Source organism: Prionailurus viverrinus, chromosome B2 (assembly GCF_022837055.1).
Source record: "Prionailurus viverrinus isolate Anna chromosome B2, UM_Priviv_1.0, whole genome shotgun sequence".
Taxonomy (NCBI): Eukaryota; Metazoa; Chordata; class Mammalia; order Carnivora; family Felidae; genus Prionailurus; species Prionailurus viverrinus.
The window spans coordinates 748,914-762,066 of NC_062565.1; the positions used below are offsets into that span (position 1 = coordinate 748,914).

A 13,153-nucleotide genomic window follows, 5' to 3' on the forward strand; every position below is an offset into this window, starting at 1 on the left:
CTGACAAAGTTTCAGCCACACAGGAAATGGAGGGGAAGTTTGGGATGCATTTTTCATCTTAATAATTTATGAAATAGGGTTTGAATCATCATATCTAAACTTTAAAGACCTCAAAAACTACAAATAAGATTTGGTTTACCATATAAAACTCAGATTTCCAGATTTTACTTTATAGTGAATTGTCCTTCATCTTCTCAAGCTGAATACAGCTGCCAGTTTATTGTTACTTACATAGCACACTTATTTCATAAGGATATGATTGGTAATAATATAGGTAACAAAACTACTACTTTTATAAAAATGCATTTATTTATATGGAAAAGATATAAGTTGATTTTCATTATGTACTTTTAAATCTCAAACATTCAAATTAGATCAAGCTTAAAAAGAAAACTAACGTTTTCCATACAGCTTTTATCACAAAATTTTTCTACTATATTTTTAGGTAATTCTTCCAAATACCCATTGGATTCATGAAGTCATTTCCAGAGCCTAGAAGTCTGTCTGCCTCAGATATTTCTTATTGCACCTCAGGCTAACCATGTGCCCCAAGCACCTCTCCTAATGATCCCTGGCCTATAATGACTCTTACCTCACAGGCTATATCTCACAGCTCTTTAAGTGATTTCCATCTCTTATACACTTCCCACCACCTTGAGAAAGAAATACAAATTGCTTATGTTTGCTTCAGTATTTCAGAGACGTTCTTGCTATAATTCATAAAACATATTTTCTTACTGTTGCTATGGGGTATTAAAAAATACATATGAAAATTCCTCTCTATATGAATTCAAAAAAGAATAACAGTATTAAAGAAAAGATGTGAGATATATCACTATGTCTTTAGCTAAACCAAAAATAGAAAACAAATTTTATAGCAAATTCTTCCTTAAAAGCAAGAAGTTAAAAGACAGTAGGCTGGTTTTAAAAAAAAGTATATCATCTTTTTATAGGAATTTCATTTCTTAATTTTCAATTAAGAATGGGATACCTTTGTTTTATTTATTGTACCACAGAAAATATTGATGTTTGATCTTGGTTTTACATGGATGTTTGCTCCACTGAAGATTGAATGGTATTCAGACAGACTTTAATTTATATCTGTGAGTCAGAGCTCTGTGGTTCTGAGAGACACACACTCCACTGGTGCTGACAGAGTGAGTAAATGGGAGAGTGGACGATGGATTCACGCAAACAAGTCCTTGCTGGAGAGGTGCATTGCTGTCCTGTAAAGGTCATGAGTGCACGGGTCTCTCCCATCCCACTAGTCTCCTTATTTCCCCTCCTACATCTTTGTTTCTGAGAGTGTAGACTAGAGGGTTGAGGCTAGGTGTGACAACAGTATAAAAGAGGGCAATGAACTTGCCTTGATCTTGAGAACTTTCTGATGGTGGCTGCAAATATATGCACAAGATTGGAATGAAAAAGAGGGACACAACCATAAGATGGGCTCAGCATGTTCCAAAGAGTCTCTGAAGTCCGGTTGATGACTGCATCCTCAGCACAGCCCAGGCAATGGCACCATATGAGCTGAGGATCAGGATGAGTGGTATCAGAACAAAAATGGAGCTTGTGACCAGGAGGGTCAGCTCATTAGCACATGTATCAACACACAATAATCACAGAAGTGCTGGAACTTCACAGAAGAAATGGTCCACTTGGCGATGTCCACAGAGGGGGACCCAGAAGATAAAGGAGGAATGAAGTGCTGAGTTGGTAAAGCCACTGACCCAGGAAGCCACAGTCAACAGGTGGCAGAAATGAGGGTTCATGAGCATGGTGTAATGCAGCGGTCTACAGACAGCTGTATAACAGTCATAGGACATGACCACCAGGAGGACACACTCTGTGGTTCCTAGTGCAAGGGCAAAGTAAAGTTGAGTCATGCAACCGGCATAAGAGATGGTGTTTTCTGGGCCCCAGAGATTGACCAGCAACTGAGGGATGGAGCTGGTCGGTAGCAGAGATCCAGAAAAGAGAGGTTTGAGAGGAAGAAGTACATGGGAGTGTGGAGATGGGCGTCCAGGTATGACAAGACAATGGTAAAGAGGTTGCCTATCAATGTCATCAAGTAGAACATCAAGATAAGCACAAAGAGAACTACTTCCAGATGAGGCCAATGTGAAAAACCCAGTAGAATAAAGTAGCCTTCAGAACTTTCATTTTTCCCCTTCATCATTCACTTTTTGTTACCTGAGGAAAGAATCACATACTTCCCAAAAACGTAAGAAAATGCTCCAAGAATCACAGGGACACATGAAAAAAAAAAAAAAGCCAATTTAAAAGGACTACCACTGTTCAACTCTGGGACAATTTGGGCATTAATAGAAATTACACTAAGAAGTTGAGAGAAGTAAGAATCCACAAGCTCATAGTGAGATATAGATAGATAGATAGATAGATAGATAGATAGATAGATATAAATTATTAGTGGAGAAGAAAAAATTATTCCTGCCAATATGATTCTAAAAATATGTATAGAAGGAATGGTAGAGTTAAAAAAGGTAAATAGTGGAGCGCCTGGGTGGCGCAGTCGGTTAAGCGTCCGACTTCAGCCTGGTCACGATCTCGCGGTCCGTGAGTTCGAGCCCCGCGTCAGGCTCTGGGCTGATGGCTCGGAGCCTGGAGCCTGTTTCCGATTCTGTGTCTCCCTCTCTCTCTGCCCCTCCCCCGTTCATGCTCTGTCTCTCTCTGTCCCAAAAATAAATAAAAAACGTTGAAAAAAATTTTTTAAAAAAAAGGTAAATAGATGCTAAAAACTAGTGACTCAAATATGATGAGAATCAGGATATTTACATGCTCTAAAATGCCTCCCCACTAATTACTTGTTAATTACAAAATGAAGAATAAACTTCACAAGAGAAAATGTGGATGGACATCACCATAACCAAGATTAGTCAATATTAACAACACCAGTGTTGAGACAAACCAACATCGTGCACCTACTGACATGGTGTTCTGAGCAGGACACAATGTCACTCAGTGACATTCCTGCCAATAAAGCACAGCCTGATTCCAGCAACGAAGACACATGAGAGAAACTCAAACTGAGACAAGCTGGACAAAATAGCTGTCCTGTACTCTTAAAATATATTCTGTTAAATGAAGACAAATAAAGGCTGAGGAACTGGTCCAGACTAAGGTGATCAAAGAGACACGTTATCTAATTGGGTGGCCCTGGACTGGGAAAACATAGCTAATAATAGCATATTTGAGAGTATTGAAGAAATACGACAATTGACTATGGATTAGATAATAATATGGTATTCATATTACATTTTCTGTTTTGTCGACTCTGCTGTGTTATGTAAAATAAAATCCCTGTTCTTAGGAAATAAACATCAAGTGAAAGGGTAAAGGGACAAGATATCTCTTTCTTAGTCTCCAAAGGCCAGAAAAAGAGATGATGATAGACAGGTAAGTAGTTAGGTAGCTAGGTAGGTCCTTCCGTAGATAGAAGACATCTTTCTAGGCACAATATAAACTATTGCTGGATCTTTAAATGATTAATGATGGTTCTTTGTACCACTTTTGCCACTTGTCTATAAATTTGAAATTTCACCAGAATAAAAAATTTCACAAATTAAATATAAAATAAAAATGTTTCCACTTTTATATTTTATCCAGATATTTGTCATGTTATAGTAACATAGCTTCTTAACTGTCAATTTTTCATTATCCCAGGGTGATATCTGGGTAAACAGTAACTGGAAAATTCCTCACATAACTACAGAAGAAAATTTCCATGGAACAAATCATATTTTTTTTTATGAATAGCTTTAGTTTTCTTTTCAACATTTTCATGCTTTTTTTCCATTGATTTGATTATAAAAAACAGAATAATTGTAATCCCAATACTCTCTCATGGACAAAAAGTCATGATGAACAATATCAAATTTATTACCAATTTCAAAATATTTTCTGTAGCACCCCTTTATTTTCAGGGGGTATGTTCCAAGTCCCCCAGTGGATTCCTGAAACCAAGTACCAAACCCTACACATACTATTGTTTTCTGATAAATACATAAAGTTTAAGTTATAAATTTAGGCACAGTAAGAGATTAACAACTGTACTAAAAATAAAACAACTATAACAATTTATTGTAGTGAGAGCTATAGGACTATGGTGTCTCTCTCAAATATCTGATTGTACTCACCCTTCCTCTCCTTGTGATTCTGTAACACAGATGACGTGACAAGAATGACCCAGGCATGTGACCTAGCGTTGAGCTGCCATTGACCCTCTGATGAAGCCTCAGGAGGATCATGTGCTTCCATAGGCCATGGTTGATCACCGGGTCACTGAAATTACAGAAAGTGTTACCTAAGATAAGGGGACGACTGTACACAGGGCAAAAATTCTGGAGCTTCAATTAAATATTCTTGTAGAAAGAAATTATCTTGTGATTGTTTATTTGTACTCAGAACTTGTTTCTAAACTGAAAACTAGGGTACAAATCAAATAAAATTTAAAAAAAACAATGGACACCCATCAATTTACAGATACTTCTGGTATGAAAAAAGCTGGAAATCTTAGGGTTTTTTTTTTATTTTTTAACATTTATTTATTTATTTTGAGAGACAGAGAGAGAGCACAAACAGGGGAGGGGCAGAGAGAAAGGGAGACACAGAATCAGAAGCAGGCTCCAGGCTCCGAGCTGTCGGCACAGAGCCCGATGCAGAGCTCGAACTCATGAACCATGAGCTCACGACCTTAGCTGAAGTCAGATGCTTAACCGACTGAGCCACCCAGGTGCCATAGAAATCTTAGTTTTGATGAACATATCTGTGACATGGACTGGGGAGAAAGTGATAGAATGCCTCCCAGAGGACGTGTGAATGGAACTCAATTTTAAAAGAATTTTTAGGAAAAGGAAGATACAAATTCTTTGAGAAAGCAAAGGAGGAAGAGTGTGATGATGGAGGGAAATAAAAAGTAACTTGATCATAGAGTGTAAAGCTGAGTCTGTGTCTGTCACAGGCCTAACGAAGGTGTCCACATTATTTCTTTCTCTCCAAGGTGAGAACTGAGATAGTATTTGAATTCTGAGCATATTTTATAATTTCCACATATATTTTTATTTCCCAGCTTCAGAAGAATTCTGAATATTTATTGAAACTACTGAATGGCTATTTACCTTTTAATATACTTTGCCTAGTGAGTCTTATGTTTCTTTTTTGTTAAAAAGAAAAAAAGGTAAGCACTTTCATAAATAGTTACACCTCTTAGATTATTCTTTTTCTCTTGTGGGTTTTGAATCTGTCTTGGGAGAGATTGATGCTATCTTTTCACCTACAGTTAGTGTGACAGGGCTCTGCCTCATTCAGCTTTGCTGCATCTGTCTCCACCTTCCACAGCCAGGTCTCCCTCACACTTCTTAATAAGCTACAGCAAAAACAGAAGGAAACCACATCAGAGACACCTGTGGTTGCCTCTCAATTTGCTCACCTTCTATAAACACAACTCTTGAAAAAGATGTTACAAGTGGCTATTTGATTGAGTTGAAGCAGGAAAGTTAGAAACAGTTTGGTCCAAGGCTGTAGGACTGACTCAACTTCAACACTCTTAATCATTAACTAGTTGTTACATGAAGCTAAGCCACTTTCTACAGCTCAGAAAACATCCAGGATAATCACACAAGTGCATTGCTTAAAAATAAATTCCTTGTAAGTAAACAGAAGTTTAGTTCAAGGAATTATTATACCATGGGAGAGGGTAATTATAAAGACATAGAGATCTGTAAAGGGTAACTTGGACCGAGATACAGTATCCAAGAAAATAAACTTGGAAGGGGGCTCCCTCTCCATGGCTGAGGGTCAGACCTCACCAAAGAGGAGTGGCTGCAGCCCACTGGGTGAAGACATCTGCTTTGGCTGAAACAAACAACAGTAACAGATGGCAAATCATGAAGATCACTTCACTTAGGAGTCACTGCCATTTGAGGGATGAAGGAAAAATCCCGAGATTCCTTTTTAATTTCCCTAGAATGGGAGATAATACATCATGAGATATATGATCCCAAATGCCATTGCTCCTTCTAATGCAGATATAACTTTCTCCTTCTTTACACAGTTACCTGGACAACTTAGTGCATTAGCTGAAAGTGCAGCAGTGAGGTGTCTCTCTGTTGCATGGCTCATCCTTAGCATTCTACAGAACTTAGAAAGAGGAGAGAGATGAGGGATGAAAGGATACCAGACACGACTAGCAAAAAATTAGAAACTTTATGGTTTAATTTTCTTCTTACGGGAAGAGAGAGAAATAAAGACTTTAGCACTAGTTGCTTTGGTAGACTATAGAATGAAATATCTTCTTTCTTTTTCTGAGGAAAGGCACTATGGAGGAAAAGACATGAGTCTTTTCCCTTCTACAAATCACTGGCCAGCTTAATTTTTTCTTATTTTAGTTTTTTAATGCTCTTACCTAGTGCTTAATTACTACTTGTCCATCCTATTTTCACATTCCCTTCATCTGTCTTCATGATCTACACCCTATTTCTTGGTGGACCTATCTGACCTCTGGTTTTGAAATTGCCAACATAGATTGATGCCCATACCATACATTGTAATCCTCTATATCACCGTAGGAGAACAGAGTCTGGAAATCACTATGATTATCATTGCTACAAAAGAGGGTCCTGTGTTAACCCAAAAGATTTGGTTTTGGTTGAAGGGAGGACCTCATTAGAGCATGCAGTGTATCAGGGGTTGGACCCTTTTCCTACGACAATGGGAGCCTTTATGGAAATAAAATAATTCCATTGACATGAGCCATTGGGAGGGTAAATCCCAGCGAGGCTATTAATGCCCTTCCAAGAGTTGTCATGTTCAGAACAGTTTCTGAGGGATATCTTCCACATGATACCACACTGCTGTACTAATCTAACAATGAATCTACAGACCAACCATCACTGACAAACATGTCGCGGCCGGCGCGACAAACACCGAGGTCAGGGTCCTGAGGGTAGGGGAATGCAAGAAAAAAAGAGAGAAGAGAAAGTTTGGGAACAGGAGGGTCCCCTGGGCTGGTGGCCCAAGTGATGGCTTTATTGTTGCTGTACACAATCTTTTATAACCAGACTCTTATGGGTTAGGTCATTCTAAGAATAAACAGGTTTCACATAATTGCTGCCCACCAAAACATTTAGTTCTGTGTTTCTTGTGCATTTTCTAGACGGGTCACAAGACCTTGTTGATAAGATTGCTAGCAAAACACAATTCCCATGTTTGTTTCTAGCTGACTCGGGGTAGAAAAAGGGAGGTAGCATTACTGCCAACACCTGCAGACCACAGGCTTCAGGAATTAACTCTCAGCCTTGACAAGGCTTTCGTATGCCCTTGAAAGTGGGGGAATGGGAGGGGGAACCACCGGGTTGGCTTGAGTCAACAGGGAACGTTGCTCGACCCGGTCTCAGCCTGGCACCGGGGCCCGGCCCCCCACACAAACATGCTTTAAGCTGTGTCGATAGGGAAGGGAATGGGTTGCCCTGAATTACCTGAAATTTCTTCTCCAATTCCTCATCATGCTAAGGGCCAAATCTGAGGGATAACTTGTCAGAAATAATCCAATTTGGTGAAGGAAAGGAAGTGTGAAACATTTTTTTAAATGTAATACAAAAAGACTATACAAAAATTATATCATGATTCACAGTCCATTAGTTCAAGCCCCATGCCGGGCTCTGTGCTGACACCTTAGAGCCTGAAGCCTGCTTTGCATTCTGTGTCTCCCTCTCTCTCTGTCCCTCCCCTCCTCACTCTCTCTCTAAAAAGTGAATAAATGTTAAAAAAAATTAAAGCATGAGTTTATAAATTGATGAACACTTTTACATTTTACATTGTTTCTACCTAATCTATGCCATTTCTACCAAAGAAAATCTTGGTATAAAAATCATATTATAATAAGATTACATTTTAAAAATAGCAAGTTTTGGGGCACCTGGTGGCTCAGTTGGTTAAGTGTCTGATGTCGGTTCAGGTCATGGTCTCACTGTTGGTGAGTTCAAACTCTGCATTGGCTCTGTGCTGACAGCTCAGAGCCTGGAGCCTGCTTCAGATTCTGAGTTTCCCTCTCTTTCTTCCCCTCCCCTGCTCATGCTCTGTCTCTATTTCTCTCTCAAAAAAAGTTAAAAATAGCAATTTTTAGAGACCAATCTGGTATTTCCTTTTCTATTTTATTTTTTTTTAATTTTTTAACGTTTATTTATTTTTGACACAGAGAGAGAGAGCATGAACGGGGGAGGGTCAGAGAGAGGGAGGCACAGAATCTGAAACAGGCTCCAGGCTCTGAGCTGTCAGCACAGAGCCTGACGCGGGGCTCAAACTCACAGACCGCAAGATCATGACCTGAGCCGAAGTCGTCCGCTTAACCGACTGAGCCACCCAGGCGCCCCTCCTTTTCTATTTTAAAAGAGTACCAGAAAATAATCTTTGTGTTTCAGTGGTCTTTTTTATCGTGAGAACTCAATAACAAAAACATATAAACATTGCCCACCGTACTCAATATATAATTTGATAATACATGTTTGCTCCTATTACCATTATAGTGAATATTAATTTAAACTGCGATTTTAACAATTAAACATCATTCCTTTATCATTCTTTATTGTATGTATTTAAAATATTAACAATAAAACACTGACATTCTTACAACTCAGTATCATCAACTATTACTGATATCATATTTACTTCCAAGATTTTAACACACAAAATATCAAAAATAAAGTCTATGTCCACTTTAACTACCTCTTTCTGACCAGACACCTAACCCAAAAATAACCACTATCATGAGCTTGGTGTTTATAATTTCAGTTCACTGTAATATATATGAAATATTATTTAAATTTAAATATTAATATTACTAAATACTTATATATTTATAGGGTGTTTTCCTACTTTATTGGGGAAGAATTTAACCAGTGATGCAATATTAGCAGAATTCACTCAGTCACCAAAATCTGAGGAATGTCTAACCACCTGGGCTGTAGAAGATTATATATTACATATATATTATATATTCTTCATGCTCAGTTACCAGATTTGTACGATAACTTTTTGCCTTGGCCAATCTATTGGGTGCTAGCCGATGTTAACGATTTTATATGTAATATTATGAACTTGTTGGGACAACATGGATGGCATTAAATGATCTAATTACAGCAAAGTATTTCTAAAGCAGCAGATGTCAACTTTTTGTTTTTCCTCCAAAAACAAGAGACCAAGCATACTGGAAGTGCATGACTTTCAAAGTAACTTCTGGCAGAAATATGGGCTCTGACTCCATACTCAGACTCAAAGGTAAGAAACCAATGCAAAACATTTTAGTTATAAAATCGTTATGGCTAGGAGGAGTTCAGATGGCAAAGAAGTAGGGAGACCTGGGGCTTTCATTGTTCCTCAAACACAAATGTATTGAGGTCAGATCACTAGGAACACCCAGGAAATCAATCTGCAGAGTGGAAGAAGGATCTCCACAGTCGGAGGGAGGCAACATGGTAGTTGCGAGGTGCATGGACCACGCAGCAGTGGGACTGTTTTTCTGGGACAAAGGACATCAAACATAACATGGAGAGGTTCTACCCAGGAGGAGGGGAGTGGTTTCACGTGGTTCCTGGTCCTTTAAGATTTTGAGTTTTGAATCCCAGCCATGTACCAAAACAAAACAAAACAAAAACAAAAACCCAGGAAAGTCTTGGCACAGGGCAAGCTGACTCACCTTGCTATTCTGTGGGGCTACCTGAATGGTGGGGGGTATGAGATCTCCTGTCTGGGGATGAAATAGGTGACACCCTCACAACACTAACACTTGAGACTTCCTAGAACAGCACAGTGGCCTGCAGTGGAAGCAGGACCCTCTTAACAGAATCCCACCCCGCCGCCTGATAAACACTCTGTACTGGGACAAGACTGACTCTGAACCAGTGCATCAGGCCACTCCTCCAGGCCAGCACAGACAACAATACATATGCACAGGAAATAGAGTGCATCAAAACATCACCTGCAGGATCCTGGGAAGATGGCAGCATAGGAGGTCACTGGGCTCACCGCTCATCCTGCTAATCACTTAGATTCCTCCTACACCTGCCTAAATAACCCAGAAAACCACCAGAAGACTAGCAGAACGGAGTCTCCGGAGCCAAGTGCAGATGAGAGGACCACGGAAGAGGGTAGGAAGGGAGGAGAGGTAGTGCTAGCTCCACGGACTGGTGGGAGGGAGCCGGGGCAGAGGGGAGGCCCGCCGGCCAAGCAGAGCCCCTGAGTCTGGCTTGCAAAAGTGGAGGGGCCAGACTGAGTATGTTCCAACAGCAAGCGGGACTTGACATCTGGAAGGTTATAAGCTAACAGCTCTGCTCAGAGAACGGGAGGGCTGGAGGACAACGGGAGGGAGAGTTGTTGAGCCCTGGACAACAGAGCTCAGCTTGGTGGGGAACAAAGGCACTCACCAGTGCCATCTCCATCGCCCATCCCCCAGCCAAAATCCCAAAGGGAACCAGTTCCTGCCAGGGAACTTTCTTGCACGGCGCAAACACCCAATGCTGTGCTTCTGCAGATCCATCCCTCCTGTGGGTCTGACTCCCTCCCGGTGCTGCAGGGCTCCTCCTGAAGTGGATCTCTGAAGGAAAAGCGATCTGAGCCTGGCCCTCCCGCCCCTGTGTACCTTGCCGATCCACCCCAGCTAATATGCCAGATCCCCAGCACCAGAAGCCTGGCAGTGTGCAAGTAGCCCAGATGGCCCAAGCCACCCCACAGTGAATCCCGCCCCTAGGAGAGGGGAAGAGAAGGCACACAACATTCTGACTGTGGCCCCTGTGGTGGGCTTGAGACAAACATCAGGTCTGACTGTGGTCCCACCCACCAACGCAAGTTATTCAGGACAGAACAGGGGAAGTGCCCCGCAGTCCCGCACCACTCCAGGGACTATCCAAAATGATGAAATGGAAGATTTCCCCACAGAAAAACGTCCAGGAAATAACAACAGCTAACGAACTGATCAAAAATGACTTAAACAATATAACAGAAATTGAATTTAGAATAATGTTCATAAAATTAATTGCTGGGCTTGAAAACAGTATAAAGGACAGCAGAGAATCTCTTGCTACAGAGATCAAGGGACTAAGGAACAGCCAGGAGGAGCTAAAAAATGTTATCAACAAGTTGCAAAATAAAATGGAGACAACTACGGCTCGGATTGAAGAGGCAGAGGAGAGAATAGGTGAACTAGAAGATAAAATTAAGGAAAAAGAAGAAGCTGAGAAAAAGAGAGATAAAAAAATCCAGGAGTATAAGGGGTAAATTAGAGAACTAAGTGAGGCACTAAAGAGAAATAATATATGCATAATTGGTATTCCAGAGGAGGAAGAGAGAGGGAAAGGTGCTGAAGGTGTACTTGAAGAAATAATAGCTGAGAACTTCCCGGATCTGGGGAAGGAAAAAGACATTGAAATCCAAGAGGCACAGAGAACTCCCTTCAGTCGTAACTTGAATCGATCTTCTGCATGACATATCATAGTGAAACTGGCAAAATACAAGGATAAAGAGAAAATTCTGAAAGCAGCTAGAGATAAACGTGCTCTAACATATAAAGGGAGACCTATAAGACTCGTGACCTATCTCTCTACTGAAACTTGGCAGGCCAGAAAGGAATGGCAGGAGATCTTCAATGTGATGAACAGAAAAAATATGCAGCCCAGAATCCTTTATCCAGCAAGTCTGTCATTTAGAATAGAAGGAGAGATAAAGGTCTTCCCAAACAAACAAAAACTGAAGGAATTCGTCACCACTAAATCAGACCTACAAGAGCTCCTAAGGGGGATCCTGTGAGACAAAGTACCAGAGACATCGCTACAAGCATGAAACCTATGGACATCACAATGACTCTAAACCCATATCTTTCTATAATAACACTGAATGTAAATGGACTCTATGCGCCAACCAAAAGACATACGGTATCAGAATGGATAAAAAAACAAGACCCAACTATTTGCTGTCTACAAGAGACTCATTTCAGACCTGAGGACACTTTCAGATTGAGAGTGAGGGGATGGAGAACTATCTATCATGCCACTGGAAGTCAAAAGAAAGCTGGAGTAGCCTTCCTTCTTTCTGACAAACTAGACTTTAAATTAAAGGCTGTAACAAGAGACAAAGAAGGGCATTATATAATAATCACAGGGTCTATCCATCAGGAAGAGCTAACAATTATAAATGTCTGTGCGCTGAATACAGGAGCCCCCAAATATATAAAACAATTACTCACAAACATAAGCAACCTTATTGATAAGAATGTGGTAATTGCAGGGGACTTTCATACTCCACTTATAGAAATGGATAGATCATCTAGACACACGGTCAATAAAGAAACAAGGGCCCTGAATGAGACATTGGATCAGATGGACTTGACAGATATATTTAGAACTCTGCATCCCAAAGCAACAGAATATACTTTCTTCTCGAGTGTACATGGAACATTCTCCAAGATAGATCACATACTGGGTCACAAAACAGCCCTTCATAAGTATACAGGAATTGAAATCATACCATGCATACTTTCAGACCACAATGCTATGAAGCTTGAAATCAACCACAGGAAAATTCTGGAAAACTTCCAAAAGCATGGAGGTTAAAGAACACCTTACTAAAGAATGAGTGGGTAACCCAGGCAATTATAGAAGAAATTTAAAAGTATATGGAAACAAACAAAAATGAAAATACAACAATCCAAACGCTTTGAGATGCAGCGAAGGCAGTCCTGGGAGGAAAATACATTGCAATCCAGGACTATATCAAGAGACAAGAAAAATCCCAAATACAAAATCTAACAGCACACCTAAAGGAAATAGAAGCAGAACAGCAAAGACAGCCTAAATCCAGCAGAAGAAGAGAAATAATAAAGATCAGAGCAGAAATAAACAATATAGAATCTAAAACAACTGTAGAGCAGATCAACGAAACCAAGAGTTGGTTTTTTGAAAAAATAAACAAAATTGACAAACCTCTAGCCAGGCTTCTCAAAAAGAAAAGGGAGATGACCCAAATAGATAAAATCATGAATGAAATGGAATTATTACAACCAATCCCTCAGAGACACAAGCAATTATCAGGGAATACTATAAAAAATTTTATGCCAACAAACTGGACAACCTGGAAGAAACGGACA

The 13,153-nt window shown here is 40.1% G+C and overlaps 1 pseudogene; it reads right to left on the bottom strand.

Moving 5' to 3' along the window:
* Positions 1–1,235: 1,235 nt before the first annotated feature.
* On the bottom strand, positions 1,236–2,179 carry LOC125166380 (olfactory receptor 2J3-like; annotated as a pseudogene).
* Positions 2,180–13,153: the final 10,974 nt, after the last annotated feature.